Source organism: Pleurodeles waltl, chromosome 11 (assembly GCF_031143425.1).
Source record: "Pleurodeles waltl isolate 20211129_DDA chromosome 11, aPleWal1.hap1.20221129, whole genome shotgun sequence".
Classification (NCBI taxonomy): domain Eukaryota; kingdom Metazoa; phylum Chordata; class Amphibia; order Caudata; family Salamandridae; genus Pleurodeles; species Pleurodeles waltl.
The window spans coordinates 381,556,486-381,572,033 of record NC_090450.1 but is presented as its reverse complement, the minus strand read 5'-3'; positions in this window follow the sequence as shown (position 1 = coordinate 381,572,033).

The window sequence follows — 15,548 nt, the reverse complement described above, 5'->3', positions numbered from 1 at the left end:
TTTGGATCTGGATGATTTAAGAATGTATGTGTATGAAGTGTGGTGTTAACTGTAACACGGTTAAACTGACTATGTCTTTCATTTGAATATGGAAAACAATGAAACTCGTTAGTGCAAAAAAACTAACATTGGAAACTCATCAACCAAGGCCCTGATTTACTTAACTTTAACATAACACAACTCCGCAAGTGAAGTTGCTGCATTGGCTGAAAGGGAAAGAGCATAAATGTTCTATATTTACAAACATACAGCACACTTCTGCTCTCGCCTTATGTTGGTGCACTTGTGGCAGTCTAGCACCAATGCTTTGTGCCAAGACATAAGGGTATCTGCGTATTGTCAGAATAGTTATTCTGCAGTAAGAGATACCTTTCTACACAAAAACTATTCTTAGAAGCTTATTCCCCTTTGTATGTGTGCTGTAGAGTGCAGCACCCACGCAAATAGGACTTAACAAGGAGAAATAAAACTATTTCTCCTCATTAAGCCAGCCTTGGGTAGGCGCACCATTTTGGTGCAGACGCATGTTATCAAATCTGTCTTTCTTTCTTTCTTTCTTTCTTTTCCTTATTTCTTTACTTTGTTCATTCTTTCTTTCATTCTCTCTTTCCTGCCTTATTTCTCTCATTCTTCCTTGCCTTTTCTTACCATCTTTCTTGCCTTTTGTTTTGTTTTCTTTCTCACATTATTTCTTTCATTCCTTATTCCTTTATTACTTATTTTCTTTCCTTTGTGCCTTCTTTCATCATTGCCTGTTTTCTTTCTCTCCTTCTTTCTTTCCTTCTCTCCTTTTTTCTTTATCGCCTTCTTTCTCAGAGGCTAGAGGCTGGCAGTCAATTACAGACCGATTGGCTTTTTCAGAGCTTTGTTACTCAAAACCATTAGATATTACTAAAAGTATGTGTATACCACAGTTGCTTATAGTGATTTTCATTCAGGCTTGCTCCATTAGTCTGCAGCTGTTTGTAGGAGGCTGGCCTGGTTTGTTGTGAGTAGCTATGGTACTTACACCTTATACCAGGTCCAGGTATCCCTTATTAGTGTAGTGTAGTCAGTGTCTCGAAGCCAGGCTCTCCAGAGGTAGCTGTGGATAAGCAGCCAAGGTTTATCAAGGAGACATGCAAGCTCGTGCAATATCACTGTAGTCACACTTAGTACTTACACACATGAAAGAAAACACTCAGGCCCTCATTACAACATCGGCGGTAAGTGGTGCTTACCGCCATGCTGACTGCGCCCAACATACCGCGACCCGTATTATGACCCACACATAGAAATCCGCCACTATACAGACACACACACAAGTCCGCCAGCCCAAAGGTCAGTGATAAAATGGCAGTACCAAAACCCACACCGTTTCGCCAACAGAAATACTCCCACAGCATCATGACCCACAAATCACTGCGGCGATCATTCAACCGCGGTAAACCCTTAGCAGTACACACCGCCGGGCTCAAAATACACAAACACTAAAACAACACCACATTGGACAAATCAAAATACACACACTTGATACACATACACACACCACACCCACATACACACACCACTATAAAACACACACCCACACTACCCACAACCCTTTACGACCCAAAGATCTTGGCAAGTGAGAGAGAGACAAGGCAGGAGCACCCAATCCACGCACCTCACAGCACACACCCCAAAACATCACCCCACAAACCCTCACACATACCACTCACACTACACCCATGGCACCACAAAGACACCCCAGGTTCTCAGAGGAGGAGCTAAGGTTCATGGTGGAGGAAATCATCCGGGTAGAGCCACAGCTATTCGGATCACAGGTGCAGCAGACGTCCATTGCAAGGAAGATGGAGCTATTGCAGAGAGTCGTGGACAGGGTCAATGCAGTGGGACAGCACTCCAGAACACGGGATGACATCAGGAAGAGGTGGAACGACCTACGGGGGAAGGTGCGCTCCATGGTTGTAAGATACCAGATAGCTATACAGAGAACTGGCGGTGGACCCCCACCTCCTCCTGAACAACTAACAACATGGGAGGAGCAAGTCTTGGCGATCATGCATCCTGAGGGCCTGGCAGGAGGACTGGTAAGTCAAATCTTCACTACTTCATCCCCCAACCTACCTGCATGCCATCACAAACAACATCCCCTACCCTCACCCGCATCACCCCACCACCTCACATATACCCCACCATCACAACCCACCCATCCCAATACCAAGCCCTGCATGCAATAACAATGCATTGACCCCCATCACAGACCTGCATGGACACCCATCACCACAGCATGCACACTAGTGGCAATCACTTAGTCAAACCAATCACAACTCTCACAAGCCAAAGCTGCCTTGTTGATAACAACCATAGAGGGAAACATATCTATGCACAAGATGGCATGTGCAGATACAATAACACTGCATTTACATCCCCACAGGACCCCTACTCAACGTCACTGGAGAGGAGGTGCCAGCCACATCCAGCCCCCCCCCCAGAAGAGGCCCACAGTGATGTCAGCAGGTCTGTACGTCTGGATCATGACGGCCAACCTGGCCATCAGGGACCTCTGGACAGTCGGTGACCCAGGAACAGTCCCAACCCACCACAGAGCCTCCCCCTCAGGAAACACCATCACAGCACCCACCCAGAGGGCCCATCCCTCTGTCCCCAGGACACGTCAATCAGCAGTGTGTACACCACTACAGGGACCCCGGGGCACACCTCATACCCAAGAAAATCAGGGACCTGGGGTCAGTGGCAGTGGGCACATGGTTCAGGGGACAGAGACACAGGACAAAAGGGAAACTGGGAGGAGTGCTGTGCGCCAGGGGGAGGACAGGCCAGTGAACCAACTCTCCAGGAGGCACTTGCAGAGATCCTGGGAGCCTACTAACATTCCCAGGATACGCTGGGCCAGATCCTGGACAATATGCAGGAGAACAGGCGGCTGCTGGAGGGACAGTACCAGGGGATCAGGGAGGACTTGCAGGCCAGCAACCACACCCTGGTCTCCATAGCAGGGGTGCTGGCAGACATGCCCAACATTATGAGGGAGGCAGCTTCACAACAGCGGGCCCTTGCCACTAGCCAGACATCTGAACTGCCTTCCACCTCCGCTACACAGGACGATCAGGGGCCTGGTGTCAGTGGCAGTGGCAGTGGGCACACGGTTCAGGGGACAGAGGCACAGGACAATAAGGAAGCTGGGAGGGCTGCGGTGCAACAGGGGGAGGACAGGCCCAGGGAACCGACTCTCCACAAGGCACTCACCAACATCCTGGGAGCATACCTCCATTCCCAGGAGACCATGGGCCAGATACTGGCCAAGTTGCAGGAGACCCAGCAGCTGCAGGAGGGACAGTACCTGGGGATCAGGGAGGACCTGAGGGACATCCACACCACCCTGGTCACCATTGCAGGGGTGCTGGCAGACATGGCCAACACCATGAGGGAGGCAGTGGCACACCAATGGGCTCCTGACACTAGCCACACCGAAGAACAGCCCTCCACCTCTACCGACGCTAGTGGACAGGAGGCCCACCACGGGAACAACAGGCAACCAGCACCCTTCCCACTGTAGAAGGAGAACCACCACCAAAAAGGTCCCTGCGATCTAGGCAAAAGCCAGAGAACATTGCCAAGACCCTCACCAGGAAATGAACTCTCCTGATTGGCACTCTTGTGTCCCACTCTGTCACCCTGTCCACCTTGAACTGCCATTGCTCCCCTTCCTATGCCCCCTTGGACAATGTACCTGTGATACAAATAGACTGGGCTCTACCCTAGACTTTCCTCCATCAGCAAACCAGCCAGTTGCAATACCCACTCCACTTATTAGCACCAAAATAAACATCCTTGGAACAAAATCAAATATGGAGTCTGTCAATTGTTTGACAAATGTATTAGTTTCACAAACTGTAAACATTGCAATTCAAATGCACTGTAATATTTACATAGGTATGACCTGTAGTGGGCAGCAGTAAACACACCAGGAACCAGAGTGGGGCACAGAGATCTGAAAATAGAGATGCCAAAGGGTACAGTAAGTGGTCATAGAAATAGGAAATTCAATGTCACAAAACTGCAATGGAAGGTGAAGTTACAGTGTCTTACCTTTGTGTCACTGGAAGTACTGTTGAATTTGTGTAGTTCTGTTGTCCACATCTTCTTCCTCTGCCTCCTCTTCGTCACTGTCCACAGGCTCCACCGCTGCCACACGACCATCCCCAGGCTCATCCTCGTGCAGAAAAGGCACCTGGCGTCTCAAGGCCAGGTTGTGCAACATGCAACGATGATCTGGCACACCTTCTTGGATGAGTAGTACAGGGATCCACCTGTCAGATGGAGGCACCAGAATCTGGCTTTCAGGAGACCAAAGGTTCGCTCAATTATATTCCTTGTTTGCCCATGTGCCTCATTGTAATGTTCCTCTTCCCTTGTCCTGGAATTCCTCACTGGGGTCAGAAGCCATGAGAGGTTGGGGTAACCAGAGTCACCTGCAAATATCGAGGGATGACTGTGAGCCACACACTCACCCTTAGGGCCAACCGCACACCCACATACCTACATCAACTGGGTGGGGACCAAGGGGTCACCTATTAGCCACACCTGGTGCCTCTGAAGTTGAGCTATCACATATGGGATGCTGCTATTCCTCAGGATAAAGGCATCATGCACAGACCCAGGATACTTAGCATTCACATGGGAGATGTATGGTCCACCAAACACACCATCTGCACATTCAGAGAGCGAAAGCTTTTTCTATTTCTGAACACTTGTTCATTTCTCCGGGGGACAAATGCAATATGTTTACCATCAATGACGTTGGGGATATGTCCCAGTGCATAGAAGTCAGCCTTCACTGTGGCCAAATCCTCCACCTGGGGGAATACAATGTAGCTGCGCAGGTGTTTCAGCATGGCAGATAACACTCTGGTCAGCAATTTGAGAACATAGGCTGTGACCTCCCTGATGCCATGGCCACTGTCACTTGGAAGGAACCACTTGCCAGGAAATGGAGCACTGACAGGACCTGCACTAGAGGGGGGGTACCTGTGGGGTGGGGGATAGCTGAGATCAGGCCTGGCTCCAATTAGGCACACAGTTCTTGGATTGTGGCCCTATCAAGTCTGTATGTCAGGTAATGTGTCTGTCCTCCATAGTCGCCAGGTCCACCAGGGGTCTGTACGCGGGGGAATGTCTCCATCTCCTATTCATCCTCAGTAGTTGAACTCTAGGGTGGAAATCAGTGAGCAGAGGGTCATATACACACATATTCCAACATATATATGCATTTTTTTCTTTACAGAAACAGTATGTGAAGTCGTAAGTCAGTTGATGTGCCAATGTCTGCTGTGACGCAGTTAGGTGCCATGGGCTGTGTCTCCCTGAAATGGCGGCTACCTGACCTGTGAGGACGGACAAGTGGAAATCAGGTAATTTCACTGGTGTTGTGTGCTGTTGCGGTCAGCGGTCGATGACCACCGCACAACACCGCATTGGTTATCATTGGGCCCTATGGGTTCCAGGTGCCAATGGCGATGTATGCTGGCGGTGACGGTACGCAACGCTGCGGACGTGACCACCATTTCCTATCTGTTCACTCACTTGCTACCTGACCTTCAACAGGAGAGGACCTACACTGCAAGTGCTGCTGTGACCTGTGTCTGGAAGCGACAATGGCTTGAGTGTCTGGGGAAAGGCACACTGCGGAGGAGCTGGAGAGACTTGTGGATGGGGTCCTACCCCAGTACACTTTACTCTATGGACCTCCAGACAAACAGATGAGTACACTGTGAGCATGATGCATGGGCCCTGAATGTATGGATTGCTGTGTGTGTAAGACTTGTTTGGGGAGGGCTCTGAGGGGTCCTGGCAGAATGCTGCATGTATGGTGGGCAATGTATGTGCATAAGGGGATGGGGGGATATGTTGGGCCATGAGTATAACAGTCCAGACGGTATGACTAATACCTTTTCTCCATTTTTTTTCCGCAGGTCAGCGCCCATCAGAAAAAGGGTATTTGGCGTGACATTGCCAAGGTGGTGCAGACCCTGGGGGTCTTTGACAGGCGGAGCACCCACTGCCGTAAACGGTCGGAGGACCTGCGCCGTTGGGCAAGGAAGACGGCAGAGTCCCAGCTGGGGCGGGCCTCCCAATGAGGAAGGGGTGCCTGTCGTACCCTGACCCCCTTGATGTTCCGCATCCTGGCGGTGGCCTATCCATAGTTGGATGGGCGCTTGAAGGCATCACAGCAGCCACAAGGGGGTGAGTACAGATTCTGAATCATGACAGTGCGCGCGTTAAGGTATTACCTGGGTGGGGGATGTGGGCTGTGGGTGCCCCTAGGCCAGGGCGAACATGGCAGGGTATGTTCATTGATGGGCAAGCTCAGATGCACTCCAACCCCAATGATGGTTGTGGGCATCTACTACTGGGCAGTGTCCTGTGGGTTTCAGGTGTGCAGTTAATGGCGTTAGGCATTGTACCCCGTTGCCTGGTGACTAGCATTGTAACTGGTAGTGCATGGCGTAGTGCATAGGGCTATTCCCTGTGAGTTGTGTATGCCTGGAGGCTGAATCTACCGACGGTGAGGGCACCAGTCGGACGGAGAGCTAGGAGAGCACCACAACGGAGACAGGAGGGGACACTACCGACAGCGACACTTCCTCCGATGGCAGCTCCCTGGTGGTGGCGGACACCTCTGTGGCCACCCCAACTACAGGTACATCTGCCACCCCTGTACCAGCACTGCCCTCCCAGCAGCCCCTCAGCGAGTTTCCCGTGCCCGCTCACCCAGAAGGGTGGGTATCTCCTTTGCCTCAGACACCTCAGGCCCTACCCCAGTCAGCCCTGCTGCCCTCAGTGAGGAGGCTATTGACCTCCTGAGATCCCTCTCTGTTGGGCAGTCAACCATACTGAATGCTATTCAGGGTGTAGCAGGGCATTTGCAACAAACAAATGCATTTACTCTGGCGTGGCAGCCCAATAGAGAGCATTCCAGGCTCTGGCCAACGCACTGATGGCAACCATTGTCCCTGTTTCCAGCCTCCCCCCTCCAACTTCCTCTACCCAGTCCCAATCCCCTCAACCCCAGCTTATCCCAAGCACACCTTCAGACCAGCAATCACCCAAATCAACACACAGAAGTGGCTCAGGCAAACACAAGCACCACACTACATCTCACAGGCACTCACACAAGCACCATCCACATGCAGACATACCAACATCCACTGCCTCCACTGTGTCCCCCTCCTCCTCCTCGTCCACCTCCCTCCCAGTAGCATCTCCACTCACACATGCATGCACTACATCCTCATCCACTACCTCCATCACCAGCACGCCTATCTCTACATGCCCCTCACTGGCAGTCAGTCACCACCCCCACATCCATGCACACGTCCCCTGTGTCCTCTCCCACTGTTTCTGTGACCCCTCCTCCCAAAGTACACAAACGCAAGAACAGAGACACCCAACAGCCATCCACCTCACAACAGCATCCAGCCCTTGAACCTGCACCCAAACACAGCAGATTGACACCTGCTACAACCACTCCCTCTTCCTCCACTCCCAAACCTCCACCCTCTTCCCGCCCCAGTGTCCCTAAGAAGCTTTTCCTCACCACCCTTGACCTATTCCCTACCCCTCCCCCCCATTCTTCACTTCGGGCCAGGGAGGCCAGAACCCAGCCCAGCACCTCAGCCACCCAGTCCACGGCCACTGTGGTTTCTGCAGGTATGAGAGGCTCCAAGGGGCACCTGTCAGCCCAGCCAGTTTGCCAGCACCCCTGCCAAGGCCAAGAAGGGGCCACCACCTAGCAAGGGCAAGAAGGGGACACCAGCCAGCAAGGGGAAGGAGGCACCACCAGCCAGCAAAGACCAGAAAAAGACACCAGCTGGCAGAAGCAATGAGGCACCACCATCTGCCAGGGGCAGGAATGGGCACACAACACCAGCCATGGCACTTCAGCCATCTGAGGCTGCAGGTAAAGGCCTGGAGGCTACCACCACCACTGGCAGCACCGCCACCTGCACTGCGGCCAGCACCACCACCTGAACCGCGTGCAGCACCACCACATGCACTGCCGCCAGCAGCACCACTGTCAGCAGCAGCAGCCCCAGTGGGCAGCCGTCTGAGGCTGCAGGTGAAGGCCTGGAGGCAACCACCACCACTGCCAGCACCACCACCTGCAGCGCAACTGGCATCCACTGAGCAGCCGCCACCGCGGACGAGCAGTGTGCAGTGGTGACTACATGGGCTGAAGTGCGTCCTGGCCCCTGCAACACCTGTCAGTTTGACACACAGGCGAGACACTGTGACCTTGCCCCATCCAGGATAAAGCACACTGGGCACAAGGCTCCCTCCAGAAGCAGTGGAAGAAGGCATCCACTCAGCCCCTCCTTGGCAGAATGAAGCACACTGGGCACAAGGCCCCCTCCAGAAGCAGTGGAAGAAGGCATCAACTTGAGAGACTGTGGCTTTGCACTCCCCAGGACCAAGCAGTGGGCAACCCACCCACTTGAGAGACCCACTTGAGAGACTGTGGCTTTGCACTCCCAAGGACCAAGCACTGGACAACCCACCCACTTGAGAGACTGTCGCTTTGCACTCCCCAGGACCAAGCAGTGGGCATGGAGCCCCCTCCAGGCCAGTGGCATTGTACCATCTTCCAGCTGAGGTGCCCCCCCATTCCCCGTCCCCCTGAGGTGCCTGTGTGTTTTCGACCTGATGCCCCTGCAGTGTTCTCTCCATACTGAGGCAGGAGTCAAGTGTGGCCTTGGCCTGTGTGTTTTGGCCCAGCTGGCCACTGACATTTTGGAGTGGGCATTGTCCCTCCTTTTGTATATATTGTACATACTGTTTATTGCTTTAAGAATGTATTTTTCTACATTTATAATATTACACTCACTTTAATCAATTCCTTTTGTCCTTGCATTATTCCTGAGGGTTACAGGGTGTATATGTAATGTTGTTGCATCTGTTTGTGTGTATAGTGTTGGGGTGGGGGTGTTGCGTGTGTCACTCTCTTTTTCCTTCCCCCTCCCTTGTGTGCTAGGTGCAGTACTCACTGTGGTCGTCTTCGCCGATGTTCGTGTTCCTGGTGTTTGACAAGGTACACCAGCATTGGGAAGAAGTGCAGCTCGGACTCCATGGCGTCGTGCTTCTTCCTTGAGTGTCGAGATTTCCCTTTAGAGTACTGTTTCCGCCATGCTTTTGATTGCGTTGGTAGAGCTGGAGGATAGGGGTGTTGTAATGCAGTGGGCGGTACATTGTCATCCGCCTGGCTGTTTGCGGTTACGGCTGCAGTGTTTGTTGCTACCGCCATGGCGGTCGGTGTGTTAAAGTGGCTGTTTGTTTTGGCGGTTTCCACAGTGGTCATGATTCAAATTTTTTTACCGCCGGCCTGTTGGCGGTGGTACCGCCCCTTTATCACTGACTGCAAGGGTTGTAATGAGGGCCTCAATGTTACAAAAATAAAGGTACTTTTTTTTGGTGACACAAATACCAAAAATACTATAGAGACTATACTCCCTTAGAAGGTAAGTAATATACAAGATATACACTAGTATGCAGAAATAGGCATAAAAACAGTTACAAAACAGTGCAAATAGTGCAAATCACAATAGTTAGAAATAGGCCTAGGGGGAGCACAAACCATACACTAAGAAAGTGGTATGCGAAAGTCGGTCTCTCACCTTGGCAAGTGTAGTGTGTGGAGGGGAGCTGGAGTACTAGGAAAGCCCAAAGGTAAGTACCATAACCCACCCCAGCGACCAGGAAAACAGGAGTAAATCACAGTAGGTTTCCCAGAGCACACACAGAGAAGTAATGAAGAATACTGCAAAACCCAGAAGAGACTGCAAGACACCAACAATAGATTCCTGCACCAGAGGACCTGTGGAAAAAGGAGACCAAGTCCAAGAAGCACAGAAGAGTCCAGGTAGGGCAGGAGCCCCTACCCACCAGGGTGAAGGTGCAAATTGTAAACCACCGGTGAAGAAGAAGAGGCAGCACTGCACCCAAGAAGATGAAGTCGGGTTCCTGGAGGATGCAGGTGATATCCCACGCCGGACGGAGGACTGTAGTCAGGTTTGCATCGTCGGAGTCCACCAACAAGCCATGGCACACGCAAAGCTCGCAGTTAGCAGAAAATGGAGCTGCCGGGGACCAGGAAGGACCAGGTAGACTCTACCCAGGAGAAGGAGTCCGAGGGGGCCCTCAGCAATACAGATAGCCCACAGAAGACCAGGCAGAGCCGACAGGACAGGGACAGGAAAGTTGCAGAAGAGGCCCTTGCAGCACTACGAGAAAGGGTCCCACGCCGCTGGAGAACCACTCAGGGAGCTATGCGTCACAAGAAGGAGTGCTGTGGGCTGGAGCTTCAAGATGCACAAAGATCTTGGAGGAAGAATGCCAACAAGCCTTGGCAGCTGCAAATAACATGGTTCACAGGGGTACTGTCCTGTGTGGGCAGGCAAGGGCTTACCTTCACCCAAGTTGGATAGTTGGAAGAGAGGACCAGTGGGACCACTTCAATCCACCACCCCTGATGCAGAATCCAAGCAGCTCAGAAGCAGGGGAGTGACTCATTCACACCAAGGAAGATTCCTTCTTTCTTCTGATGCAGGCTGAAGACAGACTGTCCTCAGAGGATGCACAACCAGGGAAATGTTGCAGTTGCTGGAAGGACCCAGAGATACAATGTTGCAGAAGGCATCTTGCTTCTTTGTTGCAGTTTGGAGGGTCCTGAAGAGTCCAGATGCAGGATCTTCAGTCAGAAGTCGAAGTAGAGGGTGCAGTGGATTCCTGCTGGAGCCTTGCAATCTGAATCTGAGGAACCACCCAAAGGAGAGACCCTAAATAGCCCTGAAAGGCGGATTGGTCACCTACCTGGGTGACTACCTATCAGGAGGGGGCTCTGACATCACCTGCTAGCACTGGCCACTCAGATGCTCCCAGAGTTCCCTGCCCACCTTGAATCCAAGATGGCAAAACCCAGGGATCCTCTGGTGGAGCTCTGAGCACCTCCCCTGGGGTGGTAATGGGCAGGTGAGTTGTCACTTCGCTTTCCTTTGTCCAGTTTCACGCCAGAGCAGGGCCTGGGGGTCCCTGAGCTGGTGTAGACTGGTTTATGCAAGGAGGGCACCAAATGTGCCCTTCAAAGTATTTCCAATGGCTTGGGGAGGCTACCCCTCCCAAGCTTGTAACACCTATTTCCAAAGGGAGAGGGTGTAACACCCTTCTTCCAAAGGAAATCCTTTGTTCTGCCTTCCTGGGCTTGGCCTTCTCAAGCAACAGGAGAGCAGAAACCTGTCTGAGGGGTGGCAGCAGCTTGGGATGCCTGGAAATCCTCAGAAGGCTGTAATGGCAATACTGCGGGTCCGCCAAGGAGCCCCCAGAGTGCATGGAATCATACAACCAATGTTTGCAAAAGCCTTGGGGTATGATTCCAACATGTTTGATACCAAACATGCCTATGTTCGGAGTTACCATTATGTAGCTATACATAGGTAGTGACCTATGTCCAGTACGTGGATAAAATGGCATCCCGCACTTACGAAGTCTGGGAAAATGGGCCTGGAGTTTGTGGGGGCACCTCTGCTAGTGCAGGGGTGTCCTCACACACAGGTACTTTGCACCCTGCTCTCTGGGCTAGAAGGCCTACCATGGGGGTGACTTATAAGTGAACTGGTGAAGTGAAAAATGGCAGTGAAAGGGCGCTTGCACGTTGTTCCTGTACCCCTCCCCGCCCACTTTTTGCCTGGCTTCTGGAATACAAATTGGACTGGAGTGCACTGGGATGCTGCTAGCCAGGTTCCCAGTGCCAGTGTTCTTTCCCTAAAACATTGCAAAGGTAATTGGATACACCATTAGCTACCACTATGAGACCCTAGTAAAATGTATTTAGGTACCCAGGGTACTAAGGGTAGGCCCCTGAGGGCAGCAGCCCTGATTGTGCCACCTTCTAGGGCCATGCATCCAGATGCCCCCAGCACTGCCATTGCAGGCTGGGTGTCCTGGTGCAAACCTAAAACACAAACTCGACATGGCACACTGCCTGTGTGCCCTGTCCACCATACACTGCATACACTGTGGATAAGACCCCTCTGGCACGCCTTCCGGCCCTAAGGCAGAGTGTACCATATTGTATGTGAGGGCATAGCTGCATGAGCAATATGCCCCCATTGTGTCCTTGCCAACGGTGGGACATAGTGAGTGAACAGAGTAGCCATCTTTAATACTTGTGCTGGACTCTAGTCAATACAATTTTCCCAGTCTAAACCCTGGGTTGTTTGGTATCAATGAATGATAAATCCAAACTCATATCAGTACTTGATTTATCCCTAAATGTACCCAGGGATCACCTTAGAGGTGCCCCCTGCAAAAACTAACTGGCATTGTTGCTGACTGGATCTATCCAGCCTGCCACCTCCAGACACCCAAACCACAAACCTTGGGTGAGAGGTCTGTCTCTCTGGTTTGTCAAACAATGACCTTCCAGGATGGAGGTGCTAACACCCACTCCCTCAGCAATCTGCACTCCTATGTACTCCTGTAGCGGAGAGCTTCAAAGGGCTTACAGCCTTTGAAACTCGACCTCCAGGCCTGCTACTAGCACTATATGGTCAATCCCTTTGCAAAGCTGGGAAACTACACAAAGGGTAGGAGGGGTGGCTCCACCTGGAATGCACCACCCATAAGGTGTTGCCTTCTATATGGACACTCCATTTCATTTACCACCAGATGGAAGGAAAATAGCCAATCAGGGTTAGGGAAGTGACCCTTCCCACTGGAAGTGGTCACTGTAGTGGGTGTAGCCACCCAAAGGTAGATGTACCAATAGACACTACCAGGTCCCCAATAAAATGCTCACTAAATTCAGTATTTAGTGGGCATCCATAGACCAGGTAATCAGACTTGAAGGACATGAAGAAGACCAGCACCATGAAGATCCAAGGCACAAGAACTGTGGACCTACTGCACAAAGAAAAGGCAACAAACCATGCCTGCTTCACCCAGGACCCGACAATTGCTGCTGAGGAGAAGCTGGACAACTAGACTGACCTCAAGAACCCTAGAGGACCTCCAGGCTTTGCCAATCACCCAGGAACTCCTTCCAGAGTGGAGGGAACACTCTGCACAAAGAAGAAACCAGCAATCCAGTGAGGGTCACTTCACTGACCGGCTGCTAACTCCCAAACTGGAAGTCGCAGCCAGACCCAATGATACACCAAAGACCACGGGGACAAACCCTGCAAGTGTCCCAAGTTTGGTGGCACTGCACCTTTCAGTGGCTGAATCATACCAATACCTTAGGGACTCATCAGCTGATGTCAGACACTAGGAAACTATTCTGCCAGGGGCTGAAAAAGGACCAGGAGGAAGCCCCAGTCGAGAGACTCCAGGAACAACCTGGACCTCCCACCAGAGTGCCCCAGTTGTCCTGCAAGCGACCCTTGAAGTGACTTACATCCAAATCCAAAGGGCATATTTGCGCACAGCTCCTAACTCACCCATTCGCTCTGCGCCCAGCCTTCCTCTGCAATGCAACGAAAACCTGCTGTTCCCTAAGGGTCCCTCCCCCTTGCAACCTCAATTCTCCAAGGGGACCCCAAGGAACCACCTCTAAACTTTTTCACCTCTGTAAACCAATGCCTGGTTGCCTGGACCCCCAGCACAGGGTGCCTAACTTTGCACACTACATAGAGGGCCAGCGTCCTACATATTGGCTTTGCCAATGCTTAGGGTTAGATTGCCCTTAGTCTCACAAGGAGACAGGTCAATCTGGCTTCTCTGGAGGACTGAAAGTAGATTCCCAGAACAGCAAACGTCGTGACCATTTGTAGATTGCATATAACAGCAAAAAAGTCTCTTTCACTTAAGCAAGGTGTAATTGTTGTCCTACTCTTTGATATTTGTTTATCACCATTGAAAAATATGAAAATTAGAGTTCATCCAGTCCAGGCAGAAAGCTGTGTACTTTTGTGTTCACACAGAAAGCTCTACAAGAAGTGCCCATTCTACTGAGTTAAATAACTGCTTAATTATAGCATATTTAGCTTTTTCTCTTCCCATATTGTGCTCTAAATCTAAACATCCTCAAGTAAATCCCCGAAAGAAGCAAGGATAATTTTGTAGCAGTAATACATATTGTTTTATATGAAAAACTAAATTCAACTTGTGTTCAACTGAAACTGGAAATAAAGTAGATTTTAAATAGAACAGTAATGGAATAAAAACTGACAAGGCAGCTAATTGGGTAAATGCACCAGTGTGACTAAAACCAAAGCCACTTACCTATGCCTGTGCTGACCAGCCACCAGTAAAGTACACAAAAAAGTGATGGATGGAATGCTTGAATTAATCTCAGCCACTGGTAATTACTCTGGACGCATTCCAATCCATTATTATTTTGCACTCCATGTCATCTCAGTTTGGACCCAGCTATATGCAAATCAGTCTTGACCCTGCTCCAATCGGAACAGTCCAGCCTGATCTACCAAGACACGTTCTCCCTGAACCAGAACACAATATTTGTCCTCCAAAGCCATTAGGCACATAGGCCCTCATTCTGACCCTGGCGGTCGGTGATAAAGCGGCGGCCAACCCGCCAACAGGCCGGCGGTCCAAAATATGCAATTCTGACCCTGGCGGGAACCGCCAACACAGCCCGCCGCATTAACACTCCGCCCGCCACGGCGGAACAAACAAACAGCGCGGCGGTCCCCGCCAACAGCCAGGCGGCAGACAATGTACCGCCCACCCTATCACGACCCACCAATCCGCCACCTTTTCCGGGGCGGGAGCACCGCCGATAAAAACACGGCGGAAACAGACTACGAACGGGAAAACGCTCACCTCCACATACTCCACGCGAGATTCCGGCAGTATGGAACCCGAGTTGCAGGTCATCCCCGCACTCCTATACCTGCTCCTGTACCAGGAGCACGCCCGGCGGCGCGGAAGACATCGGTGAGTACTGCACCTACGACACAGGGGAGGGAAAAGATTACCGGCACACACCCACCCACCCACACCCACTACAACACACACATCAATGCATTCCCACAGATCACTGTCACAACCCACAAACCCCCCCCTCCGAAATAATGCAAAGACCAAAAGAAGAGATCTTAAACGGGCAGATATATTGAAAAATGGACAGCAGTAATCCCAATAAATAAATAAACTATGTACAAAATATATACATCTACTAAATGTAGTCCAACCACTGTCCGTGGACCACAGGGGTCCTGAGCAAAGGGGCAAGGCCCAGTCCCACGACAAGAACTCCACGGAGAGAACACTGCAGGGGCATCAGAAAGAAAAAAGGACAGGCACCTCAGGGGGAAGGGGGGGCACCTCAGCCACTTGAGTACACGACGCCAGATCCACGAGGGGACTCCATGACCACTGGCCCATCCTGGGGAGAGCAAAGCCACAGTCCATACAGTCCATACAGTGGGTGGCCTGCCCACTGGGCCATCCTGGGGAGAGCAAAGCCACAGTCCATACAGTCCATACAGTGGGTGGCCTGCCCACTGGGCCATCCTGGGGAGAGCAAA